This window comes from Triturus cristatus, chromosome 10 (assembly GCF_964204655.1).
Source record: "Triturus cristatus chromosome 10, aTriCri1.1, whole genome shotgun sequence".
Taxonomy (NCBI): domain Eukaryota; kingdom Metazoa; phylum Chordata; class Amphibia; order Caudata; family Salamandridae; genus Triturus; species Triturus cristatus.
Window position 1 is genome coordinate 783889791 of NC_140593.1, and position 18193 is coordinate 783907983.

Sequence of the window (18193 nt, forward strand, 5' to 3'; positions counted from 1 at the left end):
CAGGCGGATTCCGTTTCATCTACGCCCTCTGGTGGAGGAAGAACTCAAGAAACTGGAAGAACAAGGGGTCATAGAGACAGTCACTGGTCCCACCCCATGGGTGTCCCCGATGGTGATCGCGGAGAAACCCCGTCAACCAGGCAAAATCCGTGTGTGTATCGATATGAGGCTCCCCAACAAAGCCATCAAGAGTGAGAGGCACATCACGCCCACCATGGATAACATCATCGCAGACCTCAACGGTGCGCGGTGGTTCTCCAAACTGGACTTAAACGCCGGCTACCACCAGCTGACATTGGCCAGGGAGAGTAGGTACATCACCACTTTCAGTACACACCTAGGGCTGAGACGATACCGACGGCTCAACTTCGGGATATCGTCAGCAGCGGAAATCTTCCAGAACACGATCAGGGACATTTTACAAGGCCTGCCCGGAGTCATGAATGGGAGTGACGACATACTAATCCACTCCACGACTGTAGATGAACACTATCAGCGAGTCAGAGCCACGCTGACACGCCTCAAGGATTACGGAGTCACACTCCACAAGGACAAGTGCCAGCTGTTTCAGCAGCGGATAAAATTCTTCGGGTACACTTTTACCAACAACGGCATTCAGGTGGATCCCCGAAAATCCCAGGCCATCAAAGACACCCCTGCACCTGCCTCTGTCTCGGAGGTTCGCAGCTTCCTGGGAATGGCCACGTACTGTGGGAGGTTCATTCCGAACCTAGCAACGATCGCTGAGCCACTCCGACAACTCCCGAAAAAGGACGCACCGTGGCAGTGGGGGCCCCAAGAAGACACCGCGTTCCAAGCCGTCAAAACTGCACACCTCGACCAGGCCACCGTAGTCTATTTTGACCCTGCACGGAAGACGGAGCTGCTAGTCGACGCCAGCCCAGTGGGACTTGGGGCAGTCCTCACACAAGAACAAGAAAAGGGGCGGTGGGCCACCTTGGCCTACGCAAGCAAGGCGCTCACAGCGACCGAACGAAGATATTCTCAGATTGAGCGGGAAGCACTAGCCATAAGATGGGGCTGTCGACATTTCCACCTGTACGTCTGTGGACATCCGTTCACGGTCGTGACGGACCATCAGCCGCTCGTACCCCTTTTCAAAGGGACAGCACCACACCCCCCGCCGCGAATAGAACGGTGGGCCATTGGACTACAACAGTACCACATGGACATAACGTACCGGCCTGGCGCAAAGAACCCGGCCGACTTCCTGTCCAGACATCCGGGCAACCGCGAACACGTCCCGGCAGGGACCAGTGAGGAAGATGACGCTGAAGCCCATCTCGATCTCATCGCCGCCTCAACATGCCCGCAGGTACTGACACTACAAGAGATCCTGCAAGCCGCGGAGCAAGACCCAGTGATGACCAAGACCAGAGAGGCCCTCCAGCGAGGGTCGTGGACCAACTTCCTACAGTCTGCCAACACGTGGACCCAGGAAGAAAGGGCAGACCTGCAGCAGATCTGGCGCGTACGGAATGAGCTCAGCACCACCAGAGACAGGATAGTCCTGAGGGGAGCCAGGATCGTCGTGCCAACAGCGCTGCGCCGCCAGGCCACCCTCCTCGCCCACAAGGGACATCAAGGGACGGAGAGGATGAAAGCCAGAATGCGGGAAAAGGTGTGGTTCCCGGGATTGGACGCCTTGGTAGAAGACATCGTAACGGGCTGCCCGGCATGTCAGATGACTAGTGGACCTGAACATCCAGCACCCATCGCAACTGAAGTGCCAGGGAGACACCCCTGGGACAAAGTCAGCGTAGATTTCGGGACCCTCCCCGATGGGAGAGTAACGCTGGTAGTAGTGGACAATTTCTCCAAATACCCCCTGGTGGAGGCGCTGCCATCCACCGCCTTCACGTTTGTAGGGCCAGCGCTGGAGAAGATATTCCACATGTTTGGGCGCCCGTCGGAACTAAAAAGAGACAATGGGCCGCCATTTCAAGGCCACGAGTTTCGGGAGTTCCTAGCACTCCAGGGGATACGACACCGGCGGATCACCCCGCAGTGGCCTCAGGCAAACGGCGAGGTCGAACGCTTTATGAGGACACTAAACAAAATCCTCCGAATTGCCAGTGCCGAGCGGTTGGACCCAGAGCGAGAGATTCAACGCTTCCTAGGGGAGTATCGAAGCACACCACACTGCTCCACCAAGCAAGCCCCCTGGGCTCTCATGCTAAAAGGGACACACCGGGATGGTCTACCCACAGTCCCAGGGTGGGCCCCTCCACCATTTGAGGCGGAACAAGCGCTGCGACGACGAGCACGCCGGAACCAGCAAGCGAGCCGGGCCAGAGGGTGTCGGGAGCGCGCCCTCGGGCCGGGAGACAATGTCCTCATAAGGAACAGACGACCTGGGGGAAAGTTCAAGCCACGGTACGAGCCCGGGAGCTGGACGGTGGAACGCCGCCGGGGGACAATGGTTACAGCTCGCCGGGGGAACGAATCAGCCACCCGCAACATCTCATGGTTCAAACGTATCCCCACGGCCACAGGACACCACCAGGAGTCCGGAGGGGAGGACGAGGAGGACGCTGGGGTCCCCGAGAGAGAACCGTCATCACCTCCGAACCGGCCTGAGGGGAAGGCAGTCCGGGACGGGCCCAGCTCCGAAGCTGACAGGGCGGAACGCGACAGCCCGCCAACCACCAACACCCGAGCGACGGCCAGGTATGAGCTGCGAGGGAATCCTCCACCGAGCAGCCGCCTCAAAGACTTTGCCTGCCAAGTAAGTGACTGAAAAGGGGGACTTCTAGTCCGAGTTTCATCATCTAAGTTGGAGAGGGATGTTGCAGTTAGCGCTCTAGCGTCTGACGGTAGAGAGGGTAAGTCACCGATGTTGTGCGTACGCCGCGACGGTGGCGTACGCCGCGATTATAAATAAAAGGGGGCATGCCCCGGTTGGGCACTTGCGCCGAGACGCAACAACGGTGTGGTCTCCATTCTTTGCCGCGCTACTGCCGCTAGGCCAGCGCCATGCGCGAACGCAACAATAAGGTCCCAAAGGTGAGACCTATTGGCTATGCCAATGCTTGTTAACAAATGTTATCTATAAAAGTACATCCCAAAAGAATGACAAGAATTTTTTTTTTTTTAAAGTAAAGTTCTTATTGTGCAGAGAAATAAGCGTTGGACAAATTGAAGAGAGCGAATAACCAGTCTTCCTAGTGTAATGAAACTTGAATTATCAATACAGTCAGTATGCTTGGCATCAAAGTGCTTGTGTTGAAACCTGGTCTGCTGAAAGTTGAAGGCTGGTGGTTAAGTACAGACATTGACACTTACTCTCAAGTAATTTTACACGCACTGTATAAAACCAGAACGTATTATTTGTATCGTGGAGCACACATGTTTGGAAGTAGAGATGATGTAATCTAGGGCTTGAAGGCTACCTCCAGAAGTAACAAAATGGGCTTGCATTGGCCAATCCAAATAAAAATTCCGGAGCGGGGCCTACATTCAAATCATGATAGGTATTTGAAATGGCGTATCTAGACAGTTAAATATAAAGCCTGGAAATTAGGACAGGCACTGCCTTACTGAGTTGCCCCCCCTCCCCCCCGCTAACGACGAAAAGCATAATAAATTGATCTTCTTCACATAAGCCCATGAAACGCGCCACCCATGGACACTACCTTATGTCCTACAGTCTTAACATTTTTACAGAGTACTATAGCACCCCCCCCCCATACCTCACTGACCGCCGATGCTGCAGCTGCAACAATATCCAATCACTTTTTTTTTTTTAAATTGATAGGTGTGCACCGTTCTTCAAGGTAGCAGCTTCAGTTCTCGATGCGCACTGCGCGAAAAAAGACACAATCCCGGAGGAACCACTAAAGTCAACAAAAATCCTGCGTTTTCAAGACACTGTTAGTGTCGCAGCCAGGTGGTTGAACCCAGGACAGAGATATTTTGCGTAGTAACCCTGGTGCTCATGAAACGCGTGTGCGGAGGACAGAAGTGGGTGGGTGGGTCGCAAGAACTGACGTGTAAATGACGAATGTATAGACCGGGTGGCTATCGCCATCTAGTAGAGTCACGTCACCTGCATCTTCACTGTTTAAAGCAGCAGCACGCAATCTTCGTCTGCCTTAAAACTAGCCCCGACACGCGCAGGCAATGAAGCGAAAACGGAGTATAATAAATTCTATTACAGGACTGGAGGCTTCGCTCTGGCAATGAAGAGAAAACGGAGCATAATAAATGAGCCTCATAACCGCGATCAAACTTTGTAGGGACGAGATTTGTCCTTATTGTCAATACTTCCGGGTCACATGACAGCCAATCCCATGGATGAACATTTTTGCAGATTGTTCGGGAGTGTGCGGTGCTTAGAATGTGTAAACTGACCTAGGATTGGAACTTTGGCGGCACCGCAGTCTGTAGAGTCAACGTGTGTCTCTGCAGTCAATGCATTCCTGTAAAGATGGTCGGAGACGGCAATGAAGATTAGGTGTGTTTATTTATGAAACACTGGATCAGCAGAGAAACGCCTCCGCACTCTTCTCCACTCAGCATCCACAACTCCATGCTCTAGAACATACATTGAGGTGAAGGAGTGGAGCGACAACAAAATGTGAAGCGCAAGACAGAACAATGTAAGAAGCGCGAGGCATACAAAATATACGAAACATAGAATGAAACATAACACATCTTCCCCTTAACAAAATGAAACAAAACAAAAATTAAGATACATCATCACAAAAATAATCTGACATCCATTTAGGTTTAGAACGAATACTTTTGTTGTCACAATGTGGAAGGTCAACATCAGCATTGAATTCTATGTCAGGACCGGAGGCTCCGATTATGCTTCTCATTTCTTTACTAGAAATTTGCTCAGCAGCCAATCATATTACAATATAACAACAAGCATTTGCAATGCAATAGGTCTCGCATTTACACAAGTTTAAGCTATTGGCATTGTAAATGACAATGCCTTTTATTTATGTTCAAAAAACAAAAATAAAAGGCATTGTCATTTGCAATGTCAATAGCTCAAACTCGCGTAAATGCGAGACCTATTGCATTGCAAATGCTTGTTATTTTTTATTTATGGATCGTGCCCTGGATATGGCTGTTATGCATTAGCCATGTACGGCATTCCAAATTGACAAACCACTTTTTGACATTACTTTTGGCAAGTCTGCCTTTATGCACTGGGGCGATCACTGCTAGTGATCTAGCATATGGTGACCGCTGATGTAATCTTGTCTGATATGGTCACTATGACAAGACTAATATTAGTAGTCCCGGATGATTTTCATGGAAGACAACTAGCTCTTATTACATAAAAGCTGCAGGCCCTGCTTTACGTTCACCCTCCTAGAAATGAGATGCAGTGCCGTAGATGCCGCCGTCACGTGCTTGCTCGAGCGCTGCTGCCCTCTCGGGGTTAAAGGGGGACTGTTCCTCAGCTTTGGAATAGCGTCCGCCGTGCCTGTGCCAGGCGCGGGTTTCCAACCACCTCCAAATGGCTCTGGGGCCTGGGCCGGGCTAGTTTATTGCTGAATTGGACTAGTGCGAGTTGTTCTCAGAAAACAGGACTGGGATTTATTTTGGAGACTCTCGGGACGCCGTTGCCATGGCAAGTGCTGTTTCCCCCAATTACCCATCCCTCGTTCCCCCCAGCGATGGGGGCACGTTTTGTTGCCTTCAATTCTCACTTGCTCAGCTGCTCCGCGGCTGGAAGCTCGGCTTTTGCCGGAGCGGCGCGGTGGGGAGAAGCCGAAGCAGTCGGGAGTATGTCGCAGTTTGAAAATGAGAGGCGCGCTTCATGCCCGTTCCCCAGCTGTCGGAGTCTGGAGCACTGGACAGGTTCCCATTATCGAGTGGCGGCTGGGAGCCCTGCCCGCGTCTCAACAAAATTAATTTATTCATGGATTGCAGCATCTGCGGCGTGCCAAGAAATCCAAGCCTCGCCTTACCTAATGCGCCATAACCATTGCTCGGGGAAAACGCTGCTGTTTGATGAGCTTTTTTACAGTATCTCGAGTAGCGTGCGGATAAATGCATTTTTATTTAAGCTTCCAGATAATGTAGCATCAGCCCTTGGGATTCTGGGTAAAAAACGAACTGTTCTGGAGATACATAATTCACGAGCGCGTCCTTCTATATTTCCAAATGAATGGGATTTAAAGGAAGTCATCACAGACAGAGAAGCCCCTTCTTATCCAATAAAACAAGCGCGCACTGAAGCTGACGAAGAGGGAGTGGGAGGGGGGAGTGGGGGCGGGCACGCAGGCTGCCAAATGGTGCGCTGATCACGATTGCGATCACATCACGGCGAAAGTGAAAGCAAACCAGTGCTTTCAGGCCTCCAAATGGTGCGCGCGCCCGGCCGGCGCACATGCACTGTATTTGGAGGCCTGAAAAGCCACTGTTTGCACTTCCAAAACTCGCTTACTATAAGTCTCGCCAGAGCAGCGCTAAAGCGCTGTCTCAGGCGAGACCTAAAAAACTACAATACCCATGAACCCAATGGGTATGACGAAATAACCATAGAGTATGCACATATAAATAGTCAGCAAGAGAATACCACATCCTCTTTCTTTGCTGCTCCGCAGCCAGTTAAGTGCATTTCTCTTTCTCTTTACAGCTATTTGTTTATTTATTTATACCGCTTGTTTTGTATTGCTTTGTTGTTTAAATTCTGCATTGGTTTACATTCTCAGCGCTGTGCGCCGCTTGCGGACCTTGTTTTATGCTGTTGGATTTCTTCTTTGCTTGATATCGGTTCCATCGTTGCAGGGAGCGAGTGTCTGCCTCCCCGGTTCGGGCGCTCTGCGCCCGCGCCTCATTTCAAGTGGAGCGGGAGTGAATTAAGGGGCTGAAAGGCTACGCGCGTGTCGCGTAGGTCTTTCCTCGTTTAATTTCAGGCGGCCGTTAACGCGCATGCGCGGCGGCCATTTTTCCTGGGTAAAACTTACTGTTTCCTCAGGAATTCAGCGCGAGAGCAGCGCTTTATTTGCTCATGCCCACTGCCTGATTTCTCTTGCCCCTGTTGACGTCCTGCTGCAGGTTTGAAGCAGTTGGGGCTGTATAATTTTGCATAGGCTTTGCCTAGAGTGGCTTTCATTTGGCAAGTCCTCCCTCCACATCTAAATATTTCATATTTCAGGTTCATTTTTGACCTGTTTGTTTAAACTTGCCTTCGGGGTTTGTGCCGCTCCCCCTTTATTGTGCTTGGCATACCAGATTTACTGTTGTTTTTCCTTCCTCTTGTGGGCATTATTTGCACCAGGTTCTGCCATGGCTGATTATTTTGAGGAAGATGACTATTATTATGATTATGAAGATGAGGACGCCTCTGGCTCTATGGAGCAGGATTTGGTAGAGGCTCTTGACTTAGGTGTACAGTCCTCTGTGAATAAAGCGCTGGTCCGCGCTATTACACCTCTAAAACGTCATTTATCGCAATATGCTGTGCAACAGGGTTGGTTGCCCTCGTCCTCTAAATCTTCGAAATCTTCTCAGTCCTCCAGGTCCTCTAAATCTTCTAAATTGTCTAATCCTCACAGGTCAGATTTTGTAAAGCTGGCTAAGGCCCTTTCCTCGGAACATTCTTATGGTCAACCTCCTAAGGAGCTTTCCTCCCCTTCAGTTCATCCAACAGACGATGACGGTACCTCTCCATCTTCTTCTGACCATGGGGTATCTTCTCCTCCTCCTCGTAAAAAGGCTCGCAAGGAGCATTTTGTTGATGCGCCGTCGCATCCCCAGGTTCTCACGTTTGAACCTTCAGATATCATTCATCCCAATTCTTCTTCTTGGCTCCCGTCTCCTGAGGTGGCGGAGTACGTCCAGACGCATATTCGTCAACCTTTTGACAAGGAGGTGCGTTCCCGTCTTCGCTCTGAGTGTCCCCGTCCTGACTTGGCTGATAAATTAGCGGACACCCCTGAGGTGGATCCCACTATGGTGACATATCTAAAAAAATATGCCAAGGACCCTAAAAGGGGCATTGACAGAGCATGGCGCTCTTGTCAAGATAAACTTTTGGATTTATTGGGACCCCTCACCAAAATTTTGGATTTAGGTTATCGGGCCAAGGAGTCTTCCTCTGCCATTGACCCGGATGACCTTATTGGTTGGGCTCAAAGAGCAGTTTGTCAATTGGGTAACGCCAATTGTGCTATGTCTTCGGAACGTAGGCGTTCTATTTTACTGAAATTGGACCCAAAATTGGCTGAACTTTCTACTTCTGAATCAGGTCCTTGGGCACAGGGTTTATTGTTTGGCCAGTCTTTCCTCAAAGAACTCACTAAATTTGTGGCCACTTTTAGTGGTCTTGATAAGGCGCAAGCGTCTATCAGACGGGCTTTTCGCCCGGTTTTTGGAAGGGCCGGTCGATATAGGGGACGATCGTCCGGCCGAGGTTATAACCAATCTAACCAGCGTGGTTTCCAGTCCCACCGTGGAGGAGGTCAGGACCCCAACTACTCCACCAACAAGCCTTCCTTCTACCCTTCCCGTCGAGGTCGACACCAATTCCGGAAGAGGCGTACCGGCGGCAATCAAGGAGGGCACCACGATTCCTCCGCTTCAGGTGAGTCTGATCTCTGCTTCAGAGGTCATGTTGGGGGGCAGAATTCAGTTTTTTCTTCCCAATTGGCGTTTGATCTCCAACGATGCATGGGTGTTGGAGACGGTCAAGGGTTTCAGGACCGCGTTTTTCAGTTGCCCAAGTCAACCTGTCCCTCCTTTACCCTTGGTTTTTTCCCTTCAGGATCAGGCGATTATTTCCGCAGAAATAGACTCCCTTCTGACAAAAGGGGCGGTTGTCCGGTCTTCTCCTCACCCGCAGGGTTTTTCCAGCCACATTTTTCTCGTTCAGAAAAAAGGAGGCGGTTCCAGGTTGGTTCTCAACCTGAAAGAGTTCAACAGCTGGATTGTCTATCGCCACTTCAAGATGGAGGGCATCCATCTTTTGAGGGATCTTCTTCAGGAAGGGGACTGGATGGTTCGTCTAGATCTAAAGGATGCGTATTTGTCAATTCCCATTTACGGTCCTCATCGCCGGTTTCTCCAATTCCAATGGCAGGGTGTCTGGTACGAGTTCCAGGTTCTCCCGTTCGGCCTCTCGTCAGCACCCTGGTGCTTCACGAAACTTCTGAGGCCTGTGGTAGAGTCTCTACGATCTCGGGGAGTTCGTCTGATAATTTATCTGGACGACATTCTTATCATGGCGCACTGTCCGCGTCTGTTAATGCTCCATTTGGACTGGGCAATAGATCTTTTACAGTCACTCGGATTTCTAGTCAATCCTCAGAAATCTATGTTCCGCCCTTCCCAGTCGATAGAATTTCTGGGTTTTCTGATCAATTCCCTCTCTTGCCAACTGTTCCTGCCTCTTCAGAAGATCAGGATGATCAAACGGGAGTTGAGATTGATTTTACACAAACAGCTTGTGTCATTGAGGTCTCTAGCTCGGATTGTCGGTCTGTTAGCTTCTTCAATTCAGGCCATCTTCCCGGGTCCCCTCCATTATCGGGCACTTCAGCGACTCACAATCCGGCATCTCCAGAAAGGCCTCCGATACTCAGATCAGATTCCTCTTTCAGAGGAGGCGAGGTGGGAGATGTTGTGGTGGTTGGAACACATGGAGTCCTGGAATGGCAGAGCCCTGTTCGGAGTGTCTCCGGAGGTGGTGATCGAATCCGACGCCAGTCGGTGGGGATGGGGAGCCCGTTGCGGTCCAATATCCACGGGCGGCCGGTGGTCCTCGGAGGAACTATCTCTCCATATCAATTGTCTGGAGCTTCTGGCGGGGTCGTTTGCGATCCGTTGTCTGTCTCCACGCATGACGAATTGTTGCATTCTCCTATGCATGGAAAATGTCTCAGCGGTTTGATATGTCAACAAATTGGGGGGGACACGTTCCAAGATTCTGGCAGAAATTGCCAAGGACTTTTGGCACTTTTGCCTCCAGAGAAACATCACGGTGATTGCGGAGTACCTGCCGGGTCACAGCAATTTGATAGCAGACTGGAATTCTCGACATCTTCGCGACTTCAGCGACTGGAGACTTCACCCTCGAGTGTTCAGATCTCTGTCTCGAATGTGGGGCCCCTGCCAGATCGATCTTTTTGCCTCTCGCCTCAACACTCAACTTCCTCGGTTTTTCAGTTGGCGTCCGGATCCGGAGGCTCTTGCCACGGATGCATTTCTTCAGACCTGGCCGTCTCTTCTGTGTTATGCCTTTCCTCCGTTTGTCATGATATCCAGGGTTCTGGCACGCATGAAACTATATCAGACGGAGTTGATTCTGATCACCCCTCTCTGGAGGGTTCAAGCTTGGTTCCCTGTTCTCCTGCAGTTGTCTTGTGCAATTCCAGTTCTTCTTCCCCAATTGTGGAATCTGTTATTGGATCCACTCAACAATCCTCATCCTCTCATAGAGTCGGGTCAACTCTTTCTGGTGGCATGGTGGGTTTCGGGGATCGCTGGCAGATCCCAGGCCTTTCGCGAGACTCTTCCAGATTTATCAACGAAGCTTGGTCTCCCAACACACACAAACGTTATGCCGCAGCATGGAAACGTTGGTGTGATTGGTGCACTCAACGGCAAGTGGATCCCTCTTCTGCGGATGTCGCTTTGATTGTGAATTTTTTAGCTTCTCTGGCATCCTCCGGCCTTGCATATCGGACTGTCAACAATTTCCGTTCGGCTATCTATGCGGGGCATATTCCTATTAATGGTAAACCTGCGGGTGAACATCCTTTGATTTCCAAATTACTCAGAGGTATCAGATTGATAAAACCTCCTTCTCCACAGTATGTTGCGTTATGGGATGTGTCTATTGTCTTACGTTTCTTGGAGGCTTGGCCTTCCAACGACTTTGTCCCGCAAACAACTTTCAGCAAAGTTAACTATGCTGTTGTGTCTAGTCTCTTGCAAACGTGTGTCTGATGTTCGCGCGCTAGATCTTGCAGGTCGTACTTTTTCTCCTGAAGGGGTTACTTTTTCCATTTCCAGACGTACTAAGTCTAATACTGCCTCCATCACTTACCCAAGTTTTCCCAATAATCCAAAACTCTGTGTAGTGCAATGTATTAAGGATTATGAGGTAAGTACTGCTCCTTTTCGTCAAGATTTACATGGTCAATTGTTGATTTCGTTGCAAAAACCCTTTCGCCCTGTGACCCCGGCTACTTTAGCCAGATGGGTCAGATGGCTCATGGGTGAAGCTGGTATTGATGTTACTACTTTTGGTGCACACTCAACTCAACTCGTGGAGCTATGGCTTCCAAGGCCTTTTCTATGGGTGTGACCTTAATAGATATTATGAAAGCAGCTGATTGGTCAACTGATTCTATGTTTAAGACTTTTTATTATAAACCTATTCTGGATATTGCTTCTGTTGTGGTGGCTCAGCTTTGAACAAGCATAATCGGAGCCTCCGGTCCTGACATAGAATTAAAAATTTGCGAACATACGTGACAAGAATTTTCAATTCTATTAAGGACACGGAGGCGAGGATTATCCCACCCATTTTTTCTGTTATGTATTTTGCATATGATAATTTTTCAATTATATATTTCTGGTATACTGTTATGATGTATTTGGAGACAGTCCTTGTTTTTCTCTTCCTTCCCTAAGTATTCTATGCTTTCTTTTTCATTTCGGAATGGTATATTACCACTTTATATCTTTTTTCAGGTTCTGATCCGAAGTGAGCTGCGCTTCTTTCTTTACCTTGGATTATGTTTTGGACGTCTGCTGGTTCCTGTTTTGGGGGATGTTGTTTCACGCATCAAATCAGCTGTTCTATCCTGTTGGTCTTCAGTTGAAGTGTTCGAGCTACGATTTTATCTTCCACGCCTTTTTTCCAGTTGTTGCACTTTTTTCTTCTTCTGACTGTTGCTAATTTCCAAAGAAAGAGGATGTGGTATTCTCTTGCTGACTATTTATATGTGCATACTCTATGGTTATTTCGTCATACCCATTGGGTTCATGGGTATTGTAGTTTTTTGTTATATTGTAATATGATTGGCTGCTGAGCAAATTTCTAGTAAAGAAATGAGAAGCATAATCCTCGCCTCCGTGTCCTTAATAGAATTTAAAATTCTTGTCACGTATGTTCGCAAATTTTTAATTGGTCTCCTCCTTGATCCCCTCCAGATGGTAATTCCTTGTTGATTTGCTCTCCACTAGATGGTAAATCCACATTACAACTTCCACCCGAAACAACAATACTATTGTTCACATTTGAAGAATCAGAATCGATATTAACACAATTAGAAGTGCTATCAACATTTTCATCACAATTGGTAGGAACACCATCCTTTGTGATAATGTCCCACTCAGTGAGTATCCTGCGAGCGGGTAATCTTCAAAGGAGGAAATTTGTTAGACAAACGTGTCAGGAGGGCGAAAAATGGCTATCCTTTTAAGTTTCCAAGCTTAACCATCCGACAATTGTACAGCATTTTTTAAGACTTTCTTAACTCTTAAAGGTTTAAAGTATTGACTTTTACCCTTACTAGTTTTCCAGGGTTTCTTGACCCTGACCCAGGAACCAACCTTGATATAAACATCCTTAGTATGATGTTTTTGATGATACGCTTCATGCTACTTGTTACATTTATCAACAATTCTAGATCTAATGACTTCAACACGGACAGTAGTGGAAGCAGTTTCTAATAACCACTCAGGATTGCGCTTGGTTCTGGCACCAAAACCTCCCATGACTTCAAAAGGGGATACTTCCAAAGATTCATGAGGTGTAGTTCTGTACATCCACACTGTTTTAAAAATGTGCACTTCCCAATCACAACTGTTCTAGACGGCCATTTGAATAGAACTCTTTAAAACTCTATTAAATCTTTCAATCATGCCATTACCAGAAGGGTTGTAAAGAGAGGTTGTCCTGTGTCTAATACCAGCTCTTTTAAAATACTCTTGGGTCAAGTTAGACATACATTGGACTCCATTTTCAGAAATAACTTGGACAGGTAGACCTTCTTCAATGAAGGTTCTGTCAAGAAACTTCAAGATTTCTTCAGAGTTAATTTTGTTAACAACTTTGATGACAGGCCACCTAGAAAAAGTGTTAATGAGTGCTATAACATATTTCTTCTCCAAGCCAACTGGACCCATAATGTCAATATCAATAGTGTGCCAAGGTTTGTTGGGAAGAAAAGACTCACCTAATTTTGGTCTCAGAGTGACTAAGGATTTATGAAAATTACAACAAGGTAAACATTCACAAACAACTCTCTCAATTAAAACATCAATGCCAGGCCACCAAAACCATTGCTTGACCCTCTGCTTGGTTTTAACGATGCCACTGTGCTCCTCATGACAAAGTTTAACAATTTTCATTCTCATTGAAAGAGGAGGAATAACTTTGTCACCCCTAAACATAGAACCATTGGTAACAGAAAGTTCATGTCTGATTTCCCAAAAGGCTTTAAAAGCCTTAGGAAGTTTTTTTTGCAAGGCCAACCATTATTTATAAAAACTGTCAATTTTTGTAAAATAGAATCCAGTTTATAACCAGTTGACCATTCCTTCTCATCAAGGTTGGATAAGCCTTGATTGTGAATCAAAGCAACTTGTTCAATGTCCAAGTCAGAAGGGTCACACTCATGCATCTCGATAGCTAATCTAGACAGGAAATCTGCAATGACATTCTTTTTGCCAGGAACATACACAATCTGGTAAATGTAATCTTGTAACCGCAAAGACAGTCTAGCGAGTGTAGCTGAAGCATTCAAAATTCCTTCTGTAGTAAGTAACTTGACTAATGGTTTGTGATCAGTACGTATCACACAGGACTTTCCGCAAATAAAAGATCGAAAAAGGCCCATAGCCCAAGCACATGCAAGGGTCTCTTTTTCAATGACAGAAACATTTTCTTCAGAAGGAGATAAGGCACGGGAAGCATAACCAATAATATTCTCTTTGCCATCTGCTCTTATTTGAGATAACACACCACCCAAACCCTTGTTCCTGGCGTCCACAGTAACAATATTATCTAAATCAGGATCGAATCCCTTTAGAGCAGGGGCTTCTACAATGGCACGTTTGATGTTCTCTAATTCAGATTGATACTCTGTGCTCCTCAAGAACTTGACATTATTCTTGAGAAGTTGCCTAATGTGGAACATTTTTGAGGAAAATTTTTCCACAAATCTGGAATACAATTCAGCAAGTCCCAGAAAGGACCGCATTTCTTCCTTGCTTTTGGGGTTGGGTGCATCACGAATTGCATCAATTAAGGAGGGTTTTGGAGAAATACTTTCTTTACTGATAGTATGACCTAAGTACGTGATAGATTTGACGGCAAACTTACACTTGAAATGCTCAACAGTTAACCCTTTGGACTCCAGGATGGTAAGTACTTTATTCAAAATTTGTCATGTTCATTCCTGTCAGCACCGAAAACAAGAATATCGTCTTGAAAGCATCTGACGTTTTTGATTTGGCCAAATAAATGGGACATTAACCTCTGAAAAATAGCAGCCACAGAGGCTAAGCCAAAAGGAAGTCTCTTATATTGGAAACAACCGAATGGGGTGATAAAGGCTGTCAACTGTTTGCTCTCATCTGCAAGAGAAATCTGATGATGAACAGCAGAAAGATCTATTGAAGAAAACCACTCTGCATTTTTCACCAAAGACAACAATTCAGAAATTTTTGGAAGAGGAAATGTATCTACTACAATATTATTGTTTTGATGCCTAAGATCAATCTCAATTTGCCGTTACTACGTCTAGCCACTACAATCAGAGAAATCCATTCCGCGGATTCAATGGGTTTAATGATGTCAGCTTTAACCAATTTATCCAGCTCTTTTTCAACATCATCCCTGATGAGAACAGGAATTTGTCTGACTTTCTGTATTTTTGGGCAAGCATCAGACTTCAATACAATACGATGCTCAAAATCATTAAGATTCCCTATGCTTCCATTAAATACTTTGGGAAACTTCTCTAACATTTCCTTGCAAAGCAAATCATCCTCATTAAGCACCATGACAGGATCTGGACTGCTAGGGTTGAGAATTATATCTAATTTACCCTGGTCCTTCCAGCCTAAAACTGAAGGTGGTGGTCTGTCTATTCTTGAATTTAAAGACTACCTGTACCCAACCATATCTATCTTCTCTCCAGAGAACCCTACTGGTTGAATATCAGGTTTTCGAAGTTTATCACTCTAACGGGCGACAACAAGAGATTTCCACGTTTCTTCATCAACAATAGTATATGGCAATCCAGAATCAGCATACATTTGTACTGAAATCCCTCCAATAAACATGGCACACAAAGGTTTTTTTAAGGTTCTAGTATTACTGTCATAGATATTCCAAATAAATAACTTTCGGATTCAAAATTTTGAGAATTACTGGAATCATTGATGGTAAGTTTCTTAATACTACCTTCACAATCACGCGAATCACAATCACCCTCATCCAGACACTTGACTTTCTTTTTGCTTTTCCTTTAACACGCTTTGGTAAAGTGACCCACAATACCGCAATTTGAACATCGTTGCCTTAAAGCAGGACATGTTTTACTGGATGCTAGATGCAAAGGACTATCGAAACGGTAACATCTAAAATTGGTATTGTGATTATTTGTTTTGGAAGTAGACATTTTGGCTTTGATCTTGCTGACTACCTCTGCAGAGCTTTCCGCAATAGCGGCATCTTGTTTAAGCAACTTTGCACTGCGACTAGACATTTCAGCCTTTCTTACAATGCTCAAAATATCTTTTAACTCAGCATCTCCATTTATCCACAACCTATCTTGTACAGCTGGGTCATTATTGTGCATTACTACTTGGTCTCTGATAAATTGATCAACTAAATGATCAAACTTACAATCATCAGCAAGTCTTCTCAAAGCTGATACGTATTTGTGAATGGTTTCATTAGCTTCTTGTTTCCTGTGAAAGAATTTAAACCTCACAATTCCAATACAAACTTTAGTTGCAAAGTAAGTGTCAAAATCATTCATTATAGCGTCAAATACATTGGCATCGCCACCTCCTAAAGCTTTGGTCATTCCTTCATAAGCCTTTAACCCTCCTGGACCAACAGAATGTAATAGCAGTTTCTTTTTTCTCTCAGGCGTCATTTTCCCATCTTCATCGATAGTGTCTATAAAGTTGAGAAAATAGGCTTTCCATTCTGACCACTTCATGCATGGATCAGATCCAGCAGGCCAGAACGCTTGAGGAGGCTGGATTGAATAAGTTTGACTTGTCATCTTGAAAATCAAATAAGGTAAACAAAATAGAGAAAAAGAAAAAAAAATAACTCAAACCATCCAATTACAGAATAATAGTAAAGGAGGTGTGCACATCACCGCGCTGAATTAAAATGAAATCTCGTAAGGTGCTACTAAATAAGTGTGCGCATCACTGTAGGATCGAAGGTAAGATGGTGCACAGGAAAATGACAGAAGCAAACACAAGGTGTGCGTATCACCGTAGAGAATTATATTATTAGATGCGCAATAAACAATTAAAAGGGTGTACGCATCACCGTTAGCATTAGTAATAGAAATATGTTTATGGTAGGATACTTGTAGGCAGGATGCGCAAGTATTTAGGTGTGTGCATCACTGCGTATGTTAAATAGAATTATAACCAGCTTATTGTTGTAAAATGCTTGTAGACGGAATGCGCGAGTAAATTGGTGCCCGCATCACCACGTATGCTAAATAGAATAAAAATCAGCTGTGTAACGAGGAAATGCGGTGAGTGTTGGTGCCTGACAAGATGGCGGCACGTAGAGGTTACAGAACGTGACCTTAGGCATCACTGTGTGAAGGCGTACCAAGGTATGGCAGCAAGGAAGGCGAACTCTGCTGAGTGTTCTGAAGAACGAGACGCGAAAGGTAAGAGCGCTCGTGGACAGACAGTTGAATGTTTTGAATTTCAACAAAGGTAGAGAAGAGAGATAAAGTAAATTAAATCATTTAACAGGCAAATACGACCTGTAGTATAATGTTCAGCACATCACTGAGGGCAGAAAATCCAATGAAGTAAACTGCCGCTTCCCGATCGCTGAAGTCCGCTTTCCAATCACTGGGGTCTGCAGTCGTATCTTGGTACAGCAGAAAGCACGGCAAAGTGAATTTTAAAGCGTAGGTTCTTCCTGTGTTCCGCTCATCGCCAATTGTAAAGATGATCGGAGACAGGAATGAAGATTAGATGTGTTTATTTATGAAACACTGTATCAGCAGAGAAACGCCTCCGCACTCTTCTCCACTCAGCATCCACAACTCCACGCTCTAGGACATACATTGACGTGGAGCGAGAACAAAATGAGAAGCGCGAGACAGAACAATGTAAGAAGTGCGAAGCATACAAAATATACAAAACATACAATAAAACATAACAATTCCCTAACCCTAAACCAGTGGTCGAAGTGGGGGGGGAGGAGTAGGGTAACTGTGGGCGGAGCATCAGAGGGTGGGAATAACCCTTACATTGGGTTACTGGGCGTAGTCAGTGAGGTGTGACAGAACAAAATATCTAAATTTTTAGGTCTCGCCTGGCGTTGCAGCGCCTGTGCGCTGCTCGCTCTGCGAGGGCTTCTTGGAAACAATACGGTTTCAGAAGTCGTGTCTCAGCTCCGCCTGTAATTTTCATTGGCCTGCGTAATTTGTCATCAGTGATTATGCTAAACATAGTTTGTTGATTGTGCCGGAGGCTTTTTAGTCCCTCCTGGTTGCGACCCTGTCCTCTTTTGGCCACGCCCACCAGGATTGGATGTTTTACTGGCGGCGAGAGACGGTTGGTTTTATGGGGAACGGTAATGTGATCAACCCGTGGATAACCCACACAGCGGAGTTTAATTCGGCCACAGAGAAAGGTAAAGGTTCTAACTTTTCAATGTGCAGCAATGAGTATGTTGTTTCGAAGTTAAATTAAAAGGAAGGAACAAAGATGAAGTATTCATGTAATCCCAAGGGACTTTCCCAGCCTTTAACGTTTGCAATGTCCATGCAAACTGCATAATAGAACGCAATTGATTTTAACCATGATACAAAACAGACAAATCATCCTGCACAATATCAACCACAGATGAAACAATATAATCTAACGTATAAATTCTGGAAGACAGGGTGTTAATGCTATTATCTATAACAGCCAATACTTTCTCAATATTGGCGTGATCAATAGCTCGTAATCTGGATGCAACTTCAATCTG

At 46.1% G+C, this 18193-nt stretch overlaps 1 protein-coding gene across 2 annotated transcripts in view; it reads right to left on the bottom strand.

The window, feature by feature from the left end:
• The window catches only part of MRPL28 (mitochondrial ribosomal protein L28), a 239119-nt gene extending 234834 nt beyond the window's left edge, over positions 1 to 4285 (bottom strand). The window contains exon 1 of one of the 2 annotated variants that reach the window (XM_085628314.1): positions 3714 to 4285. The gene's annotated coding sequence lies outside the window, so the exon portion shown is untranslated. The remainder of the gene's footprint in view (positions 1 to 3713) is intronic. The other variant, XM_085628315.1, reaches the window with a different exon arrangement.
• Positions 4286 to 18193: the final 13908 nt, after the last annotated feature.